A 17,577-nucleotide genomic window follows, 5' to 3' on the forward strand; every position below is an offset into this window, starting at 1 on the left:
AGTGGGCGTGCCTGAACCTCTGTGGATAGGGGCACGTAAATACAGTTGCCCGTTGCCCCGTCATTCAATTTTTTAGTCATGGCTGGTCTTAGAAGGATAGAATTTGTTCAATCACAAAAAGGTTCACCACAAGTAATATTGGATGGATTTTTATTTGCAAAGAATCGCACCAGAGGGGAAAGTGTTCACTGGAGATGCGTGACAAAAACGTGTACCGGGAAATGCACCACTGTCGGCGAATTTGTACGGAACACATCGGAACACAACCATCTTCCAAGTGATCCGAATGTTGCTCGGTTTATCAGCATACTACGGAAGCGAGCAAGAGAAGAAACAACACCTATGCAGCAAATATACAATGATGAGGTTGCAAAGCAAGCATTAGAAACTGTTCCTCATTTGCCTTCCTTTCCCAGTATGAGCAGTGCACTGTACAGACAGAGACGAGTTCTGATACCTGCCCTACCACAGACTAGAGCCGATGTCATCCTAGAAGAACCATGGACACAGACAAATGACGGAAGACGCTACCTGTTATTTAGCGATGGAAATGAAGATAACATGCTTGTGTTCTCTACAGATGAGCAAATCGTAGCTCTACAGGCTGCAGAATCCATTTTTTATGGACGGAACTTTCTCTTCTTGTCCAGCATTGTGGAACCAATTATACATCATCCATGCTATGGACGGAACCACTATGTATCCCCTTGTGTTTGCTCTTCTTCCCGATAAACAGAGGATAACATACATTAGACTGTTCAGTTTGTTGAAAAATGAAGTTCAACAATTATTAAACCAACCCCTTGCTCCAAGTAAAGTTCAGACTGATTTTGAGATGGCTGCAATCCAGGCAGTTGAGACGGAGTTTCCGCAAGCTGAAGTAAAAGGGTGCTTTTTTCACTTTACACAGGCCATTTGGAGGAAAACTCAAGAACTGGGTCTTGCTGTTTTGTACAAAGAAGATCCAGCTGTACAGACATGGATTCGGAGGGCTGCTGGACTACCACTTTTGCCCATTGCACAAGTACAGGATGCATGGTTAGAAGCCATGAATGACGGACCTGATGTTCCACAGGCGGAGGCATTTAATGATTATGTTGTTTTAACATGGGTAGACGATGACTCCAGATTCCCTTTGATTGTATGGAACCATCATCTGACCACTGGCCCAAGAACAAATAATAATCTGGAGGGATTTCATTCCAGAATGAATCGTTCAATCCAAGTTCATCATCCAAACATATACCGATTTGTAGAATTAATCAAAGGAATAGAGACCTCCGAACGTGCTAAATTGAGACAGATAAACTTTGGAGCTGCCCCACCACCAAGAAAGAGAGTGTATAAGCAGAATGAAAATAGAATCGTTAGATTGAAGGCGCAACTAACCCTTGAACAGAAAACGCCCATTCAGTTCTTGGATGCCGTTGGACATCTGTTAAAATTAGTATAAATTGTGGAACAGACAGAAAATTGAATCGTGAGACATGTTAAAATGTGTATCCCGGGTATATGTATGTGTATAAATAAATCTAATTTTATATAATTTTGTTATGTGTTTTGTATTTAATTGTATCCGACTATTCCATTATTTACTACATGTATTATTCAAGGTAAACGGCAGGTAATTAGTAATGGGTCTTGTGTTGTTTTAACGCGTCTGCGTTATGGGACGTCTGTCTTATGGGAGGACACCGCAGAACAGAACAGAACTTTATTACGCTCAAGGTCACCATTCGGTGACATAAGAGGAGTACACAAGTTTACAAAAAAATTAGTAATCAAGATGACAAGACATTACATAAATAACAGTAAATAATAAATACTAATACAATATACAATAACTACAAATAGGTTTTCAGGAGGAACACGCTTTGTTTATAACATTGATAAACTGACACAAATAGGTTTTCAGGAGGAACGCGCTTTGTTTATAACATTGATAAACTGGCACAAATAGGTTTTCAGGAGGAACGCGCTTTGTTTATAACATTGATAAACTGACACAAATAGGTTTTCAGGAGGAACGCGCTTTGTTTATAACATTGATAAACTGACACACTTTTGTTACTGGGCCGACTAATGTAGTATTTCTTTAAATACAGTTGTCTTTCATCCAGACATTTATCACATATCAACAAATAGTGAAATTCATCTCCGATGTCGTTCGAGGAGCAGTATAAACATATTCGATTTTCACGTCGTAGCCCAGTCCTGTTTATTTGTTGGTTTCGGGCTAGAGGGCAGTCTACGTAACAACATGGAAATCGTGGACAACCACTCGGGTGATTGTTCTATCTCGAATGTCCTTAAAAAGCGTTATTCTGTTTTGTTATGAGATTCTCACATAATATATAACCTCTTTATAACGTGATTGTCACATATTAAACAGAATAACGCTAGAGGGCATTCGAGAGCTATATACAAAGATACAAATCTGGCTTGTGCCTCCCCAACCCACTAAAGATTGTGCCCCCCCCCCCCCCCACACACACCCACACACACTTCAGATATCATTACCCCAAGTCCCTGCAGTCACTCTTTATATTGTAAGTAGTGCTAGTCTCCTCTCATAATTCCAGTAAGAAATAGCTTAAGTACTTTCATGCTGTATTTGTCACATTTGTATTGATTAATAGGACGACACTTAAAACATGTTTTGTCTGCCTGCCTGTCTGTCTGTAACCCGGTGTAATCGTATGCTTAATCGTGCACTCCCTACCCTATCCAATGTTTATCAAATTAATACAATGTTTTGGTTGTTTTTAATTTTTAGTAATATCCTGGTCAGCTTGGTGTATCCAAGGAAGATTGTCATATAGTTAATGCACGTTCCGCACACGTATTGCGCCCGCGCCGCGCAAAACCACCCACACCCAAACACCGCCCCACCCCCACCCCACCCCAACATAAACAAGAGAGAAAAAAACAAAGCTCAAAAAACCTGTACGGAATGCTACTTTGGCTTGCGAAGATGGGAAAAACTAACGCTATCTATTTAAAAAGAAACCGCACTGCTTTATCAATCAAAGCTGTACTTCTGTTTGTATCTATGCTTAGCTATGATCTCATATAGGACACACATCATTAAATTAAACTATCAGGGCAACGTTTCCTTGATCTGCGTGTAGACCTGACGATACGGTCATATAAATGATTTATGTTGTGGCCCGTTGTGAACATGTTATGTTATGGATATGACAAACTACGAGGTTGTGTGGTGCGACGTGCTATGAATATGTGATGCATGGTGCGATTTTATATGATTCGATGATTTGATTTGTTTAAAGACACGAAGTTTGTTTTGTTTAAAGACACCACTGGTGCAAATTTATTTCTTAATCATCGGCTATTGGATGTCAAACATATGGATATTTTGGCACAGTCATAGAGAGGACACCCGCAAAATGTTTTCCATTAGTAGCAAGGGATCTTTCATATGCACCATCCCGCAGACAGAATAGCACATCCCACAGACAGAATAGCACATACCATGTCTTTGATATGCCAGTCATGGTGCATTGGACGGAACGAGAAATAGTCCAATGGGCCCATCGACGGGGATCGATCCTAGACAGACCGCGCATCAGGCGTGCGCTTTACCACTGATTCTGATATGTAGTCATCAAAGGAAACCCGCTACATTTTTCAATTAATAGTAAGGGATCTTTGATATGCACTTTCCCACAAACAGGATAGCACATTCCACGGCCTTTAACCAGTTGTGGTGCACTGGTTGGAACGAGAAAAAAAAAAACAGTCGAATGAATCCACCGAGGTGGTTCGATCCTGCGACGCATGTACCTAAGGTGAGCACTCAAGCGACTGAGCTAAATCCCGTACCGTGATTTGATATAATGTAATGCAGTCTGAAGAACAAATCTTATCTTATACATTTACATGATCAAGGTCGTATCTCTGCATAATACAGAGTCAAATAGGCAATTGACAAAATAGTGGTTGATTCCATAAATCTCTATCTGGTGCCCCGTCTATAGGAGGACCGCCACTCCTGACAAAATAGTGAATGAGTCCATGAATCGCTATCTGGTGCCTCGTCTGTAGGAGGACCGCCACTCCTGACAAAATAGTGGTTGATTCCATGAATCTATCTGGTGCCTCGTCTATAGGAGGACCGCCATTCCTGACAAAATAGTGGTTGAGTCCATGAATCTATCTGGTGCCTCGTCTATAGGAGGACCGCCACTCCCTGACAAAATAGTGGTTGAGTCCATGAATCTCTATCTGGTGCCTCGTCTATAGGAGGACCGCCACTCCTGACAAAATAGTGGTTGAGTCCATGAATCTGGTGCCTCGTCTATAAGAGGACCGCCACTCCCGAGGAAGGAAGGAAGGAAATGTTTTATTTAACAACACACTGAACACATTTTATTTACGGTTATATGGCGTCGGACACATGGTTAAGGACCACGCATATATTGAGAGAGGAAACCCGCTGTCGCCACTTCATGGGCTACTTTTTTCGATTAACAGCAAAGGATCTTTTATATGTACCATCCCACAGACAGGATAACACATACCACGGCCTTTGATATACCAGTCGTGGTGCACTGGCTAGAACGAGAAATAGCCCAATGGGCCCACAGAAGGGGATCGATCCTAGACCGCTCTCGTGATATATGTATTGATATACATATTATATGAGCCAAAACAACAAGCTATATCGCATAATAGTTCCTCTCTAGTGCAATCAAGTATATACAAATGGTACTAGCGGGTCCGGGGAGTAGCCTACTAAATGCACCCCCGCCCCTCCGAGATCTACAACAGTCCTGCCTTGGAGATCTACAACAGTCCTGCCTTCGAGATCTACAACAGTCTTGTTTCGACACACCTTATTTCCGCAACTACTAACGCAAGATTCGATGTTTTGGCTGTGGTCGGACTGCATGAGTAAATCCATTCCCATTATGCGCATACATTGTGCGTTCCCCGCAGAGAATCATCATATGTGAAAAACTTTACAACGTATGGAAACCATTGCCAAGTTTTATTTATCTTACTTTCGTTTTTTTGTTCTTTTTAAAGTTTTTTTGTTATGTCTACGTGTTCGTCAGTATGAATTATATTATGCATGTATTCAGGACGGCTAAGCTTGGGCAGATACTGGATTGTGTAAAGAGAGTTTGTCAAAAGTATATGGAGTGAGAAGATTTTCTTCTCTCTATATGTCTGTGTCTGTCTCTCTTTCAGTCTCTGTCTCTGTCTCTGTCTCTGTCTCTCTCTCTCTCTGTCTGTGTCTGTCTGTCTGTCGATTATCTCAAAAAAAACTATATAAAAAAATATCGTACCAACCGGCGCCTGGTTACGGTATGTGCCGTCTTGTCTGTGAAAGCGCATATAAAAGATCACTTGACATCCAATAGCCGATGATTAATAAATCAATGTGCTCTAGTGGTGTCGTTAAACAAAACAAACTTTTAACTTTGTATACTTGTATATCATGTCACGCAAACCGTCGTTTTTTTTAAGACTAGAAACACATTCGATATACTGTAGTCTAAACTGATATTCGAAACAATACACTATTCAAAATGAAAGTTTAGTTGTTAAAAATATTGGTGGGTGTCGTTGGGATCGAATTCCCCCTGCTCCAAGAAAATTGTTTTGCTTTTTAATGTATCATCTGGAGGAGCATGACCCGACCTCCACCTAAAAAGTAAAAAAATTATTTTGTTTAACGACACCACTAGAGAATATTGATTTGTTAATCATCGGCTACTGAATGTCAAACATATAGTCAATTTTGACATAGTCATAGAGAGGAAACCCGCAAAATTTTTTCCATTGGTAGCAAGGGGTCTTTTATATGAACCATCCCACAGACAGAGTAGCACAAACCACGGCCTTTGATATACCAGTCATGATGCACTCACTGGCTGGAACGAGAAATAGTCCAGTGGGATCGATCCTAGAGATCGTGCATCAGGCGTGCGCTTTACCACTGGGCTACGTCCTCCACCCCTAAAAAGTCGCTCGCCACAGTCTATACACCCCCCCCCCCCCCCCCCCCCCCCCCCGCACAACGTTCGGAACATGCTCCTAAAATATGAACTGGTTGCAATCTCAGAGTGACTGATTAAGTTACACAAATATATTATACATGTAACCGAACGATCGATTAGTTAGCCTTAGGTAAACAAAATCACATGAAACAACTTCCGCCTACCTAACATCTTGAAATATTGTCCCCTGTATATATGTTTTTTTTGTGAGAGACTTATACATTCATACAATTTTACATATGATCTATTTAAAATAAAATAAGAAAGATACATGTACTAATATCAGAAGACGAACATGTTGAAGCCTACTTACCAAGTAAGTGTCACAGTTGGCCTAAGTCGCATTTTCCCTTTGTTCGTCTAAGGTCGTGAAGTCCCGGAACAGTATTCTAGAATGTAGTACTACTTCCCGAATGTCACGATATCGTGATGCTAGCTACTGGCCGAGAGTTCACGGCGATGTTATTGTGGAGCTCGTATACTATACTATTAAACAACTAGCGTCACCGACATCACCGCGACTTCGCTTGGGATTAGCTAAAGGCGCGTTTACACGGTGCTACTTATAGGAACGATGACAGTTATAACTGTTTGTGAAACGTTCATTAAAGCTGATTAAGAATTCATCACTGCAAACACATTAAAAACAAAAACAAAAATAAAGAACTTATAACTGAATACATTTAAAAATTAAAATTAACTTTAAAAAACAAACCCATATTTAAAGTAATTAAAAAATCATACTGAAACATGAAGATGACTGAATGTAACCTATTGAATATAACTATACCTCACTGGGTATTGGGAAATAACCTTACACACTTGTCGCTATGTGTAACGGAGATTTGCTTTTATACACGCACTGGAGAGAACACCGAATGCTATATATAATATGTTTATATATAATACTGTGATTCCCCCTTACCCACCTGGTGAACGTATGGGTGTGTTGTACCAATTAGTTGCTAAATGACGCCATTCTGTAAGTGACGTCATCTTCGCTGATATATAACAAAAACTAGTATAGTATTCTACGTATATATATATATATATGGGAGATATTTTAACTACACATGGATCTTTAATGTCGTCGACAACTCCAAATAATGATGAAGAGGAACTTCCCAATTTAATAAAACAAACATGGATGGGACGCCTAACTCAAAGGAGGAGAACATTTTGGCAACATCTGAGAAATGAAAAATACGCGGATGTCCTAATACACTGGTTAAATCGTGACGACAAGATTATTCCTAAGAAATATAAGATCCCAGAAATTTTGAATGAACCTGAAATCCAGACGAGAAGACGGGAATTGCAGGCATTTCAACACCTTGAAATCGAAATTGAACTCATGAAAATGAGATCACAAAGTCATGAAGAAAAAATAAAGAATATTGATCAAATTATGATACAAGAGATTGAAAATAAATCTCAAGGCAAAATTAAAGAAATCCTGTTACAGAAATGGAGATCACAGTGTGACAAAGAAGAAGAAAAATCTATCAAAAGATGGGAAACGTCAAAACAGTGGCTCCTGAAATATGAAGAAGAATTTCATACCACTGTGTACAAAGACAGTCCCTGGCTGAAACCACGTCTGAAGAATAACAGCAGTCATGGCTGGAGAAACAAACGTCATGAAAACAACACTGAAGAGCAAGAGTCAACGTATAGAGAACATCCGATATACGGTAATCAAAAAAGGACCAGCCGATACGTAACGTACATTGGACGAAAAACACAAAATGGCCGTATCCTTCAAAATAACAACAATACGGAGCATCATCACAGAACAGCATCGAGCCAAAGGCAGAGAAACAATACCCTTAGAAATTCAGACCAAAGATCACCTTCGTGGAGAGAATCAACATCGATGCCACAAGCAGCGCGGAGAACCGACCACAGAGAACAACAAGGGTCGAACCCTTTTTTAGCCCACAGCAGGAGCTCAGAACAAACAGGTTGGCAGAAAATCTCCCACAGGAGGCGGAAATAAAAATAATCAACTTATCTCACCGTAAACTCACTGCCACAGAAACACGGGTTTTGGAAAAGGGTTTGAAATTTACCCCCACACCAAAGAATAACAATATAGAAGAATTAAAGGAAGATATTAATGAGTTCTGTCGCCAGTTAAGAAACACTGAATACTTGTTTGAAAACAATAGTTCTAATGATGATTCTATAGTTAGGAATAAAAGTTATTGGAGTGCAATAAAAGGTAGGAATAGAAACCTAGATGATTATATCGAAGTAGTTTCAAAATATCCTCTCAATAACAATCCTAAATCAAATTCAAATATAAAAGATTATGAAAGAAAATGTTTATTAAATTTAGCAAATGATAAGTCTATTGTTATTAAACAAGCGGATAAGGGTGGTGCTATTGTTATCATGAATACTGCTGAATACAAACAAATGGCTCTTTCCATAATTGAAGATCAGAATAATTACATAGAAATTACAGAGGTAAAATCAAACAATTTTAAACAACTTAAAACATTTATAAAACGATTTGAGGGAGTATTGACCGAAAAGGAATTTGATTATTTAAAAAAATTTGAATGTAAGGAGAGTAATTTTTATGGCCTTCCTAAAGTACATAAGAGCCAGATTATTAATTCTATGTGCAGAGAAGCACAGAAAAGTTATGTAGAATTATTGCATCCCAATGACTTACAGTTACGACCAATTGTAGCTGGCCCAGTGTGTGCAACCCACAGACTGAGCAATTTCATCGATATATTGTTGAAACCATTTTTATTAAAAGTAACCAGTTATACAAGAGACACTATGGATTTCATCAACAACCTGCCAGAAAAGACAACGGAAGAAAGCGTACTGGTAACATTTGATGTAACAAAACTATATTCTAGCATACCACATGACCTTAGAATCACCGCAGTGTCATGTGGTTAACCAATTATTTCACGAGTTACTTAACACACTGAATAGTAACATAAACTTTACTATGGAAACAGACGCAAAGAAAATTCCTTTTCTAGATACTTTAGTAATCAAGTGTGGACGCATAATAGAAACTGATATAGTTTACAAACCAACTGATAGCAAACAGTACCTTTCTTTCTCATCCTGTCATCCGAGTCATACGAGAAGAAGTATACCATATAACCTAGCACGGCGTATCTGTATGATTGTGTCAAATATACAAACACGTGATCAACGTCTCCGGGAACTAAACATGTATCTTAAAACGCGAGGTTATCCAAAACAGCTAATATCAGATAGTATCGAAAAGGCGATAGTATTAGATAAAAAATATATTTTAAAAACAAAACAAATCGTTTCAGCGAAAAGGCCGCTGGCATTTGTATCCACCCATAACCCGCAGAACCCCGATATATATAAAAAGATCTTGTCAGAATTGCACATTTTAAAACAAAATGAAAAAATGTCATCCATACTAGACTATTTCAATTATAAATAGTAAGAGACAAAGCAAAAACTTGAAACAGATACTGACAAAAGCACGATTTGAATCTACAACAGTAGAACATAAATGCAGTGTCAAAAAGTGCAACCGAAGTAACTGGTACATACCAACATATTTTAGAAGGCACACATATAGAATTCAACCACAAAGGTTTATTTTGGGTACACAGGGATATGGATTGTTCGGTTAACAATGTTATTTATGTAATTACATGCCAAGGTTGCAAAAAACAATACATTCGTCATACCACTCAGCTGAGAGCCAGAGTACGCGTACACAAACAGCAAATAAAACAACCTGAAACAAGATGCATACCCTTGAGTTCACATTTAAATATATGTGCGGCACAAAAAGATATTAAATTCACCATTTTCCCATTTTATCACATAGATACCAATGATGAAATGAAAAGAAAGACAAAGGAAATGTATTTTATTACAAAGTTTTGTCCACTTCTTAATGCTCTTCGTTAGATAAAAGCAACAATGACGTAATTAAATCAATCCCCTTCTACTACAGTAACGTCATAATATGTATGACGTCATATTGAGCAGTTATTTAGTTCCTTTCTGAAGATAAGTAAAGACTGAAACATGTAAAAGGATAATTATTTCTTTAAATTGTTTTTTAAAATACATATATACTGTACACTTGTTTTCTTTTATCATTTTTATTTATATATTATAAATGTGTGTGTCCTTTAAAAGTCATATATCCCTATTCTGGCGTAATTATTGCTTTGCTTTATAAATATATCGGATGGATGGTATCAGCGAAATTCGTATTCGGTCGAGGCGTGTCCATAATGCGAATCACATGTTACAGATCGTTACTGCAAATCACGTTGTAAAAACAAGCCTTAAACAGATTATGGCAGTATAAAATTCAGATACTGAGTCACAGCCTTTTATATAACCGTCAAGATAAGAGAAAAGGAAGTATTAAGTACAACATAAACAACGCCGCTTTACAAGAGATTGAGACAGTGGGCGTTGAAAACATTCTGTATATATTAATCTGGGGAAGAGTTCACAATATTAGCACTGGAGTGGGTTGATACACGCATGTGCAGGAATTTAGCAGGGGGCGAGGGTGGGAAGGATTGTCTAAACTGGCGACAGAAGTTTATAGGGGGTCGAGTTATGGTCCCCTAAAACAAATATTGAAAAAAAAAGAGAAGAATATATGCTCAAGCCCGACCCCCCCCCCCCCACCCCCGACCCACGCGCCTGGTTGAGGTGGGGTGGGAGATTAGATTGTCAATACAACTAGCCATCAGCAACATATAACAACTACCCCCACCCCACTCCATCACCACCCCAAAATGAAAGTTGCACACAGTAACGGAATGAGTAAATGAGAGAATTACAGAATGCAGTTCGTGCAGGGGTGTCGTTAACTATTCATTCATTCATTCATTCATCCATCCATCCATTCATCCATTCATCCATTCATACTACTACTACTATTACTATTACTACTACTACTACTACTACTACTACTACTACTACTACACTACCATTGCTTCTACTACTACTTAAGAATAATGGCGATGATAATTAATTAAATACGTGCCTTGTCCTCTTTTTGAATATAGGCACGTCAAAAAAGTTAAAAGAAAGAATTAATTAAATAAATAAATTAAAGATAAATAAGTAAACAAACAAACAAACGAACAATAAATAAATAAATAAATAAATAATGATGTATAAATTATATTTCTAGGACATTGTTATTCCGCGCACGGCCCAGCGTTCCCTTCCAGATGTGTTAATAATAAGCCTACGCCCCGATTCACAAGAATTTCACATATCGTGGCGACACATAGCATAGCATAGCATAGCATAGTATAGCATAGCATAGCATATAGCATAGCATAGCATAGCATAGCATAGCATAGCATAGCATAGCATAGCATAGCATAGCATAGCATAGCATAGCATAGCATAGCATAGCATAGCATAGCATAGCATAGCATAGCATAGCATAGTTTATTTGCTTGCGGGTCATACATGTATAACATACAATGGTATATAAACAGCAATATATATATATATGTATATACAGATATATATGGATATACATGTATATATATACTTATCAGTTTGTGTATTTGGAGGTATCGTAGATTTATATACAATGGACATCAAAATAAAGTGATATTCATCTTCTATGTCGTCCTTATTGCACAGTTTACATTTTCTTTCTGATATTTCTATGCAATAATATCTCCCTTGTTCGATGAGCAGTTGATGGGAAGACACACGAAGTTTTGTATAACAGTCAGGAATTGATATTTTAAGATAATATTGTAAACAAAAAGTGTCGGTCAGCTGTCTATAAACGTCGCTCGGCAGTCGAGATTCTCCGGCTAACATTTCTGCAATGTTAGTTGGTCTGCCGTGCATATACAAGTGATGTACTCATAATTGGTCTGACACATTGGCCTTCAACGGCCTATAACTAACAACAGTAGATTTAGGACTTTTAAAAAACATTAGACCTAATAATAATAATAATAATAATAATAATAAAAATTATGGAAAGTGCTTAACAAATTAGGAAGGAAGTATTTAAAAAATAATAATACGTCGAAAACAAATTAGCGATTTTTACTAGGTAGGCTCCGGGGGCGGGGACGTATCCCACTGGTTAAGTGCCCGGATCATGCGCGGTCGGTCTAGAATATAGGCCTACACCACGACTATATCAGCTGGTACTTCACAAATAGTATAGTAAACTTAAAGCTTGTTTTACTACAGCACATTGATTTATTAATCATCGGCTGGCTACTGGATATCAAACAGTTGGTAATTTTGACATAGTCTTAGTGAGAAAGCCCACTACATTTTTCCTATTAGTAGCAAGGCATCTTTTATGTGCACGATCCCACAGACCGAAAATCACATACCGCGGTCCTCAATACACCAGTCGTGATGCACTGGCTATAACACATAGCCCAATGGGTCCACCGACGGAGATCGATCCTAGACCGACCACTTTACCACTGGGCTATTTCCAGTCCCACCTAGAGTAGCAAAATCCGTACTATGTACTATCCTGTCCAGGGTTTCTGCCAGACGATAAAACGGGTATGGCGCCATACCCAAATTATTATTTGTTTTAAGTTAACATTTGGACAAAATTAATGATTCTTATCATTATTGTACGATTTTCTTAACCCTAACCCTAAATGTAACCCATTTTCTTTGTTGAGGATGCCCCCCTTACCCCCTGTTGACTGTGGCTGCATTCAATTTCATAGCGCCATACCCCAAAATTTCTTTCTGGCAGAAACACTGCTGTCTTTTGGATAGTGCATGTTAAAAGCTGTCCAGTTTGTTTCGTTTTTTGCCTTTTTATTTGTGTTTTGCCTACCAGTGATTTGCGTTTCGCACGGACAAATAAAATTAAAGTTCTCAGGTGCTGATTGGCGTAAGTTACTCTGTTGCTGTGCAAGTCGTTTTTGACTGGTTTACGTTTATTTGCATACCAGTGGGTCCAAGGGATTTGTCTTGAGGAGGGTTCATTATGGAATGGGGTCACGAGACTTTTACGGACTTCAGGTTTATCTAATTATTGCTGCTATATGCAGTTTTACACATTTGTTTCGTTTCTTTTTCATTATTATTAATATACATGTGCGCGCGCACACACACACACACACACGATATATATCGATTCGAATTTTTGTGTATTCGGATTTCGAATATTGCAGTGTACGGACAATTGGAATGAGGGACAAACTATATGGCCAACCGTTAACATTAATAAACATTAAATAATGTGGAAGACAAAGCTGGATCACGTGAAGTCTTTCCCACTCCTGGCTACAGTCGCGAGACACACACTCGGCATTTAAGCTACTAACTGCTCTTCAGAAAGGGTGAATTCCACAGGCACAAGCGTTATAACCGACAAACGACACTCCCCGTCTCGCCAAAATGCACACACACTCATATGGGGATATAAAAACGCTATCTCATCCTATCCATGTCGAGTCTCCTCTGGGCTGTCATGCCACGACCTGAGTAGGTCAGGTCCTTCTAAGGACCCCATGGACAGCCTAGGGAGACAACCAGCATCATGAAGGTCTAGAAATAACGAGCTACTCTCGAACCACTAACGAGTTACACTCGAATTCCAAAATCTATACTAGCTCATTTTACCATTCGACCGACCGTTCAAAATTGCGCCTAATCACTCAACAAAACTGCGCACCTTTTCTCTTTTGATAAATCGCTCCACTCAAAATTCCATAGCACCCAAAACCCATCCGCCTGCTACCGATTCAATCGGACTGCTGGTGCTCCCTTGCACCTGCCAGTGCAGACGGTCCCTTCTCCTCCCCCCCCCCCCCCCCCCCCCCCCCCCACCTTTCCTGTCTTGGACAGAGAGGCCGGCCAAGGCCGGCAACTGTGCCCACGACAGGCGTGCGCTACAACAGCTTGCTCTGAACGTGCACGTAAAACCCTTTGACCTTTGACCTATCCATGTCAGACTTTAAGCATAGGTACTTGATGACAGGATAATAAACTATTTCCCAGTGACACTACTACATGATCCAGTGGTTACTGCATTGAGTTAGTCACTGTGATGTCTGATAAACATTCAGTACTATTTTTGTTTTGTTTTGCTTTGTTTTGTTTTGTTTTAACAGCATTTTGATTCGCGTTTTATTCCCGACCAGGACGAAAGTGAGGATTTTACCCCGCCCATAATGCAAATTTTAAAACACGAAACTACATGACAGAAATGTAAAAATAAGTAAAAAAAAATACTTTTACAGCTTAATGTGTATCATATGCTTCTTAAAAAATACCGTATGACGTTCATATAATCAGGTATTAAAAACACTTCATCAGGACCATATTATATATTAGACTTTGAAAATGTAAGTTCTTTAATTACTTTGTATAATATCTACATATTATATATATATATATATATATATATATATATATATATATATATATGCGTGCGCCCATGGACACTGCTTACATTATTAAGTGGCCTACATTTTGTAAGCATGCGATGTAATTATACTTATTTTTATTTTATGAAATAGATTACTTATTATGACCCACCCCCCCCCCCCCCCCCCCCCCCCCGCTCTCTCTCCCATTCTCGCCACCCCCCCCCCCCCCCCCCCCCCCCCCCCCCCCTCCTCTCTCTCACCTCTCCAATATCTCAATCCATGTGGCTGGTGTCTTTCACTCCATTACTCAAACACTGGAACAATTTCATATACATATTTTTATTTCACAAAAATGCACATACCCAAGCGCTTCAAGCTCACTGGGACCCGTGGAAGCAAATATTAAAAGACACACGATCCCTTGTTCAACAGCACATTATATCTGGGAAATGGCGAAAGTTTGTTTTGTTTAACGACACCACTAGATCACATTGATTTGTTAATCATCGGCTACTGAACGTCAAACATTTGGTAAATGTTGATAATGCCCGGGACTTCTTATCCTAGTAGCACATTTAGCACGTGTTACGGTCCCCGCGCTTCAGGGGGCCCCCAGGGGGGTTGCAAAATATATATCCTGGGAAGGAGCCCCCGCTGTTATTTGTGCTACAGACCCCGCAGATCCTTAACCCGACTCTAACGGTGGTATTTCAACGATTACGATTGCATGTTAGTACATGTTCCTGTTTGGAATATCAGTGTCTGTTTTGTGTCATTTCTAATGTTTGTAGTAACCCAATTTCGATTTTACCTCCAAATATTTTCGTATATACAAAAATATACATTAGAAAGCAAAATGAAATCCGAGCCACGAACAAAATGTACAATGGATATACCAACACTGATATTCTAAGCACGAAAATGTGTTTAATAATTAATATGTAATGAATGTGCAATTTTATTCACATTTCTGTCGTGTATGTTTTTTCCCAAAATATGTTGCCAAGGGAGGCCAGGGCAGATCCCCCCCCCCCCCCCCCCCCCCCGAGAATCTCCAGAAAATAGCATACACATCTCAGGGTTTAATTTTTATATTGTTTCATTTGTTTATAAAAAGTAGTGCCCCCCTAGGATTTTGATCAGGGTACGTCCCTGGAGGCATGTACCTTTAAAGTACTTTATGACACAACTGTCACACAATGAGATAATTGTCATGGAATGCCAGTTATACAGCTGTACACAAAGACAAAAGACCCCGCCCCCCCCCCCCCCCCCCCCCCCCCCAAAAAAAAAACCCAAACAACAACAACAAAAAACCAAAACAAAACACAACAAAAACAAAATTTAATTAAAAAAGAAGAAAAGAATTACTGGAAATATGCTTAGCACTAGCCTGACATAAGAAGAAGTTTGTTTTGTAAAACAACACCACTAGAGCACATTGATTAATTAATCATCGGCTATTGGATGTCAAACATTTGGTAATTCTGACTCATAGTCATCAGAGGAAACACATGTGCACTTTCCCAAAAACAGGAAAGCACATACCATCGCCTTTGTCCAGTTGTGGTGCACTGGCTGGAATGAGAAAAAACCAAAATCAGCTGAATGGATCCACTGAGGTGGTTCGATCCTGCTAGCCTAGGCAGAAAACAAAATTGTAGATTTCAGTCATGTCTTATTCGGATTTAAAGTTGCTATCTCTGTTTTGAGGATCTATCGTAGACTGATCACGTATTGACCCCCCTCCCCCTCCCCTCCCCACTCCCCCACTATACACAATTAATAACTGTCAATTAAAAATGTGGTGGGATGTCATGAAACAACAGTTTTGTCTGCACAAAAAACCCTTGCCAAGCAAGCTGACGTATATAACTGACCACGGATCCAGATTACCATGTTGGATACCTAATTACAGCAATTAGGTTAAAAAAAGAAGAAGAAAAGAAACAAAAACAGAAAAGAAAAGAAAAAAAAAGAAAGACCCAGTGTGCAGGGGTGTTGTTAGACCAAACATTCCTTTCCTTTACAAATATGAGCCCTGAACACCATATTAGTCTGTAAGGCACTAAAGCTGTAAAGGACATATAAATGCAGAATGACTGCACTTAAGTAGATGCCAATAAGATATCTGATAATGACTTGGGACTGTTCATGAACCTATCACATTGGTGGGGTGTGGGGGTGGGGTGGCGTTGAAGGTGGAGAGGAGGTGCCATAATTATTTCTTTTATACCTATCAAGTCTAGCACATATTTTTCTTATGCATACTTAGTTCAGATAGTTTATTATGTTGATAATGTATAAAGTTATAACCCCCCCTCCCCCCATCTTCAGTGTGGTTTATTTTTAAACAGCTTCTAGTCTGTAGAACAACCCAAAGTTGCTTAATATAATTATATTTAAACTTAGGTATATATGCAACTGTACCATCAAATTAATATCTAGCTGGTTAAAGACATGCTAAAAAGTTGATATGTAATGGCCTTAGATGTAACTTCACATTATATTTTTTTCCAACAGATTAAACAATTTTATCTATAAATATTTAGTATTTAATAACCAATAATATATATTCAGTTGAAATTATGACATAATTAATATTTTAAAAAAAAGAAGAAGAAAAAAGACATACATAAGAAGATATGCAATTCAAATACAATCAATATGTTGTAAATAATATTTATGTACAGAGCACAACCCAACAATAAAATCAACTATGTATAGGTGGGCAGGTAGATGATTCCTAGCCTATTTCATTGACTGCCTGTGTGGATGGTGTGACCACAGGAAAAGTAGAAGTTAACGGTTTTATTTAATGACACCACTAAAGCACAGAGATTTATTAACCATCGGCTATTTGATGTCAAACATTTGATAATTCCGACACACAATCTTTAGAGGAAACCTGCTACATTTTTTCATTAGCAGCAAGGGATTTTTTTTTTAATATGCACTTTTCCACAGACAGGAAAGTATATACCACAGCCTTTAATATACGAACTGTAGGCACTGGTTGGGATATGGGGGGGGGGGGGGGGGGGGGGGGGGGAGAGAGACACGACCCAATCAGGGAATGGCAGCCCTGAGGTGGTTTGATCCTACGACCAAAGCAAAAGCCAGCTCTCTACCACCTGATATGAATGTGGGACACTGCATGGTTGGGACGGGCAAAT

General features: G+C 38.9%; 1 protein-coding gene across 2 annotated transcripts in view; it reads right to left on the minus strand.

Moving 5' to 3' along the window:
* Positions 1 to 6,486, minus strand: part of LOC121369678 (protein toll-like) — a 36,742-nt gene extending 30,256 nt beyond the window's left edge. For both annotated transcript variants that reach the window (XM_041494740.1, XM_041494732.1), the window contains exon 1: positions 6,340 to 6,486. The gene's annotated coding sequence lies outside the window, so the exon portion shown is untranslated. The remainder of the gene's footprint in view (positions 1 to 6,339) is intronic.
* Positions 6,487 to 17,577: the final 11,091 nt, after the last annotated feature.

Source organism: Gigantopelta aegis, chromosome 1 (assembly GCF_016097555.1).
Source record: "Gigantopelta aegis isolate Gae_Host chromosome 1, Gae_host_genome, whole genome shotgun sequence".
Lineage (NCBI taxonomy): Eukaryota > Metazoa > Mollusca > Gastropoda > Neomphalida > Peltospiridae > Gigantopelta > Gigantopelta aegis.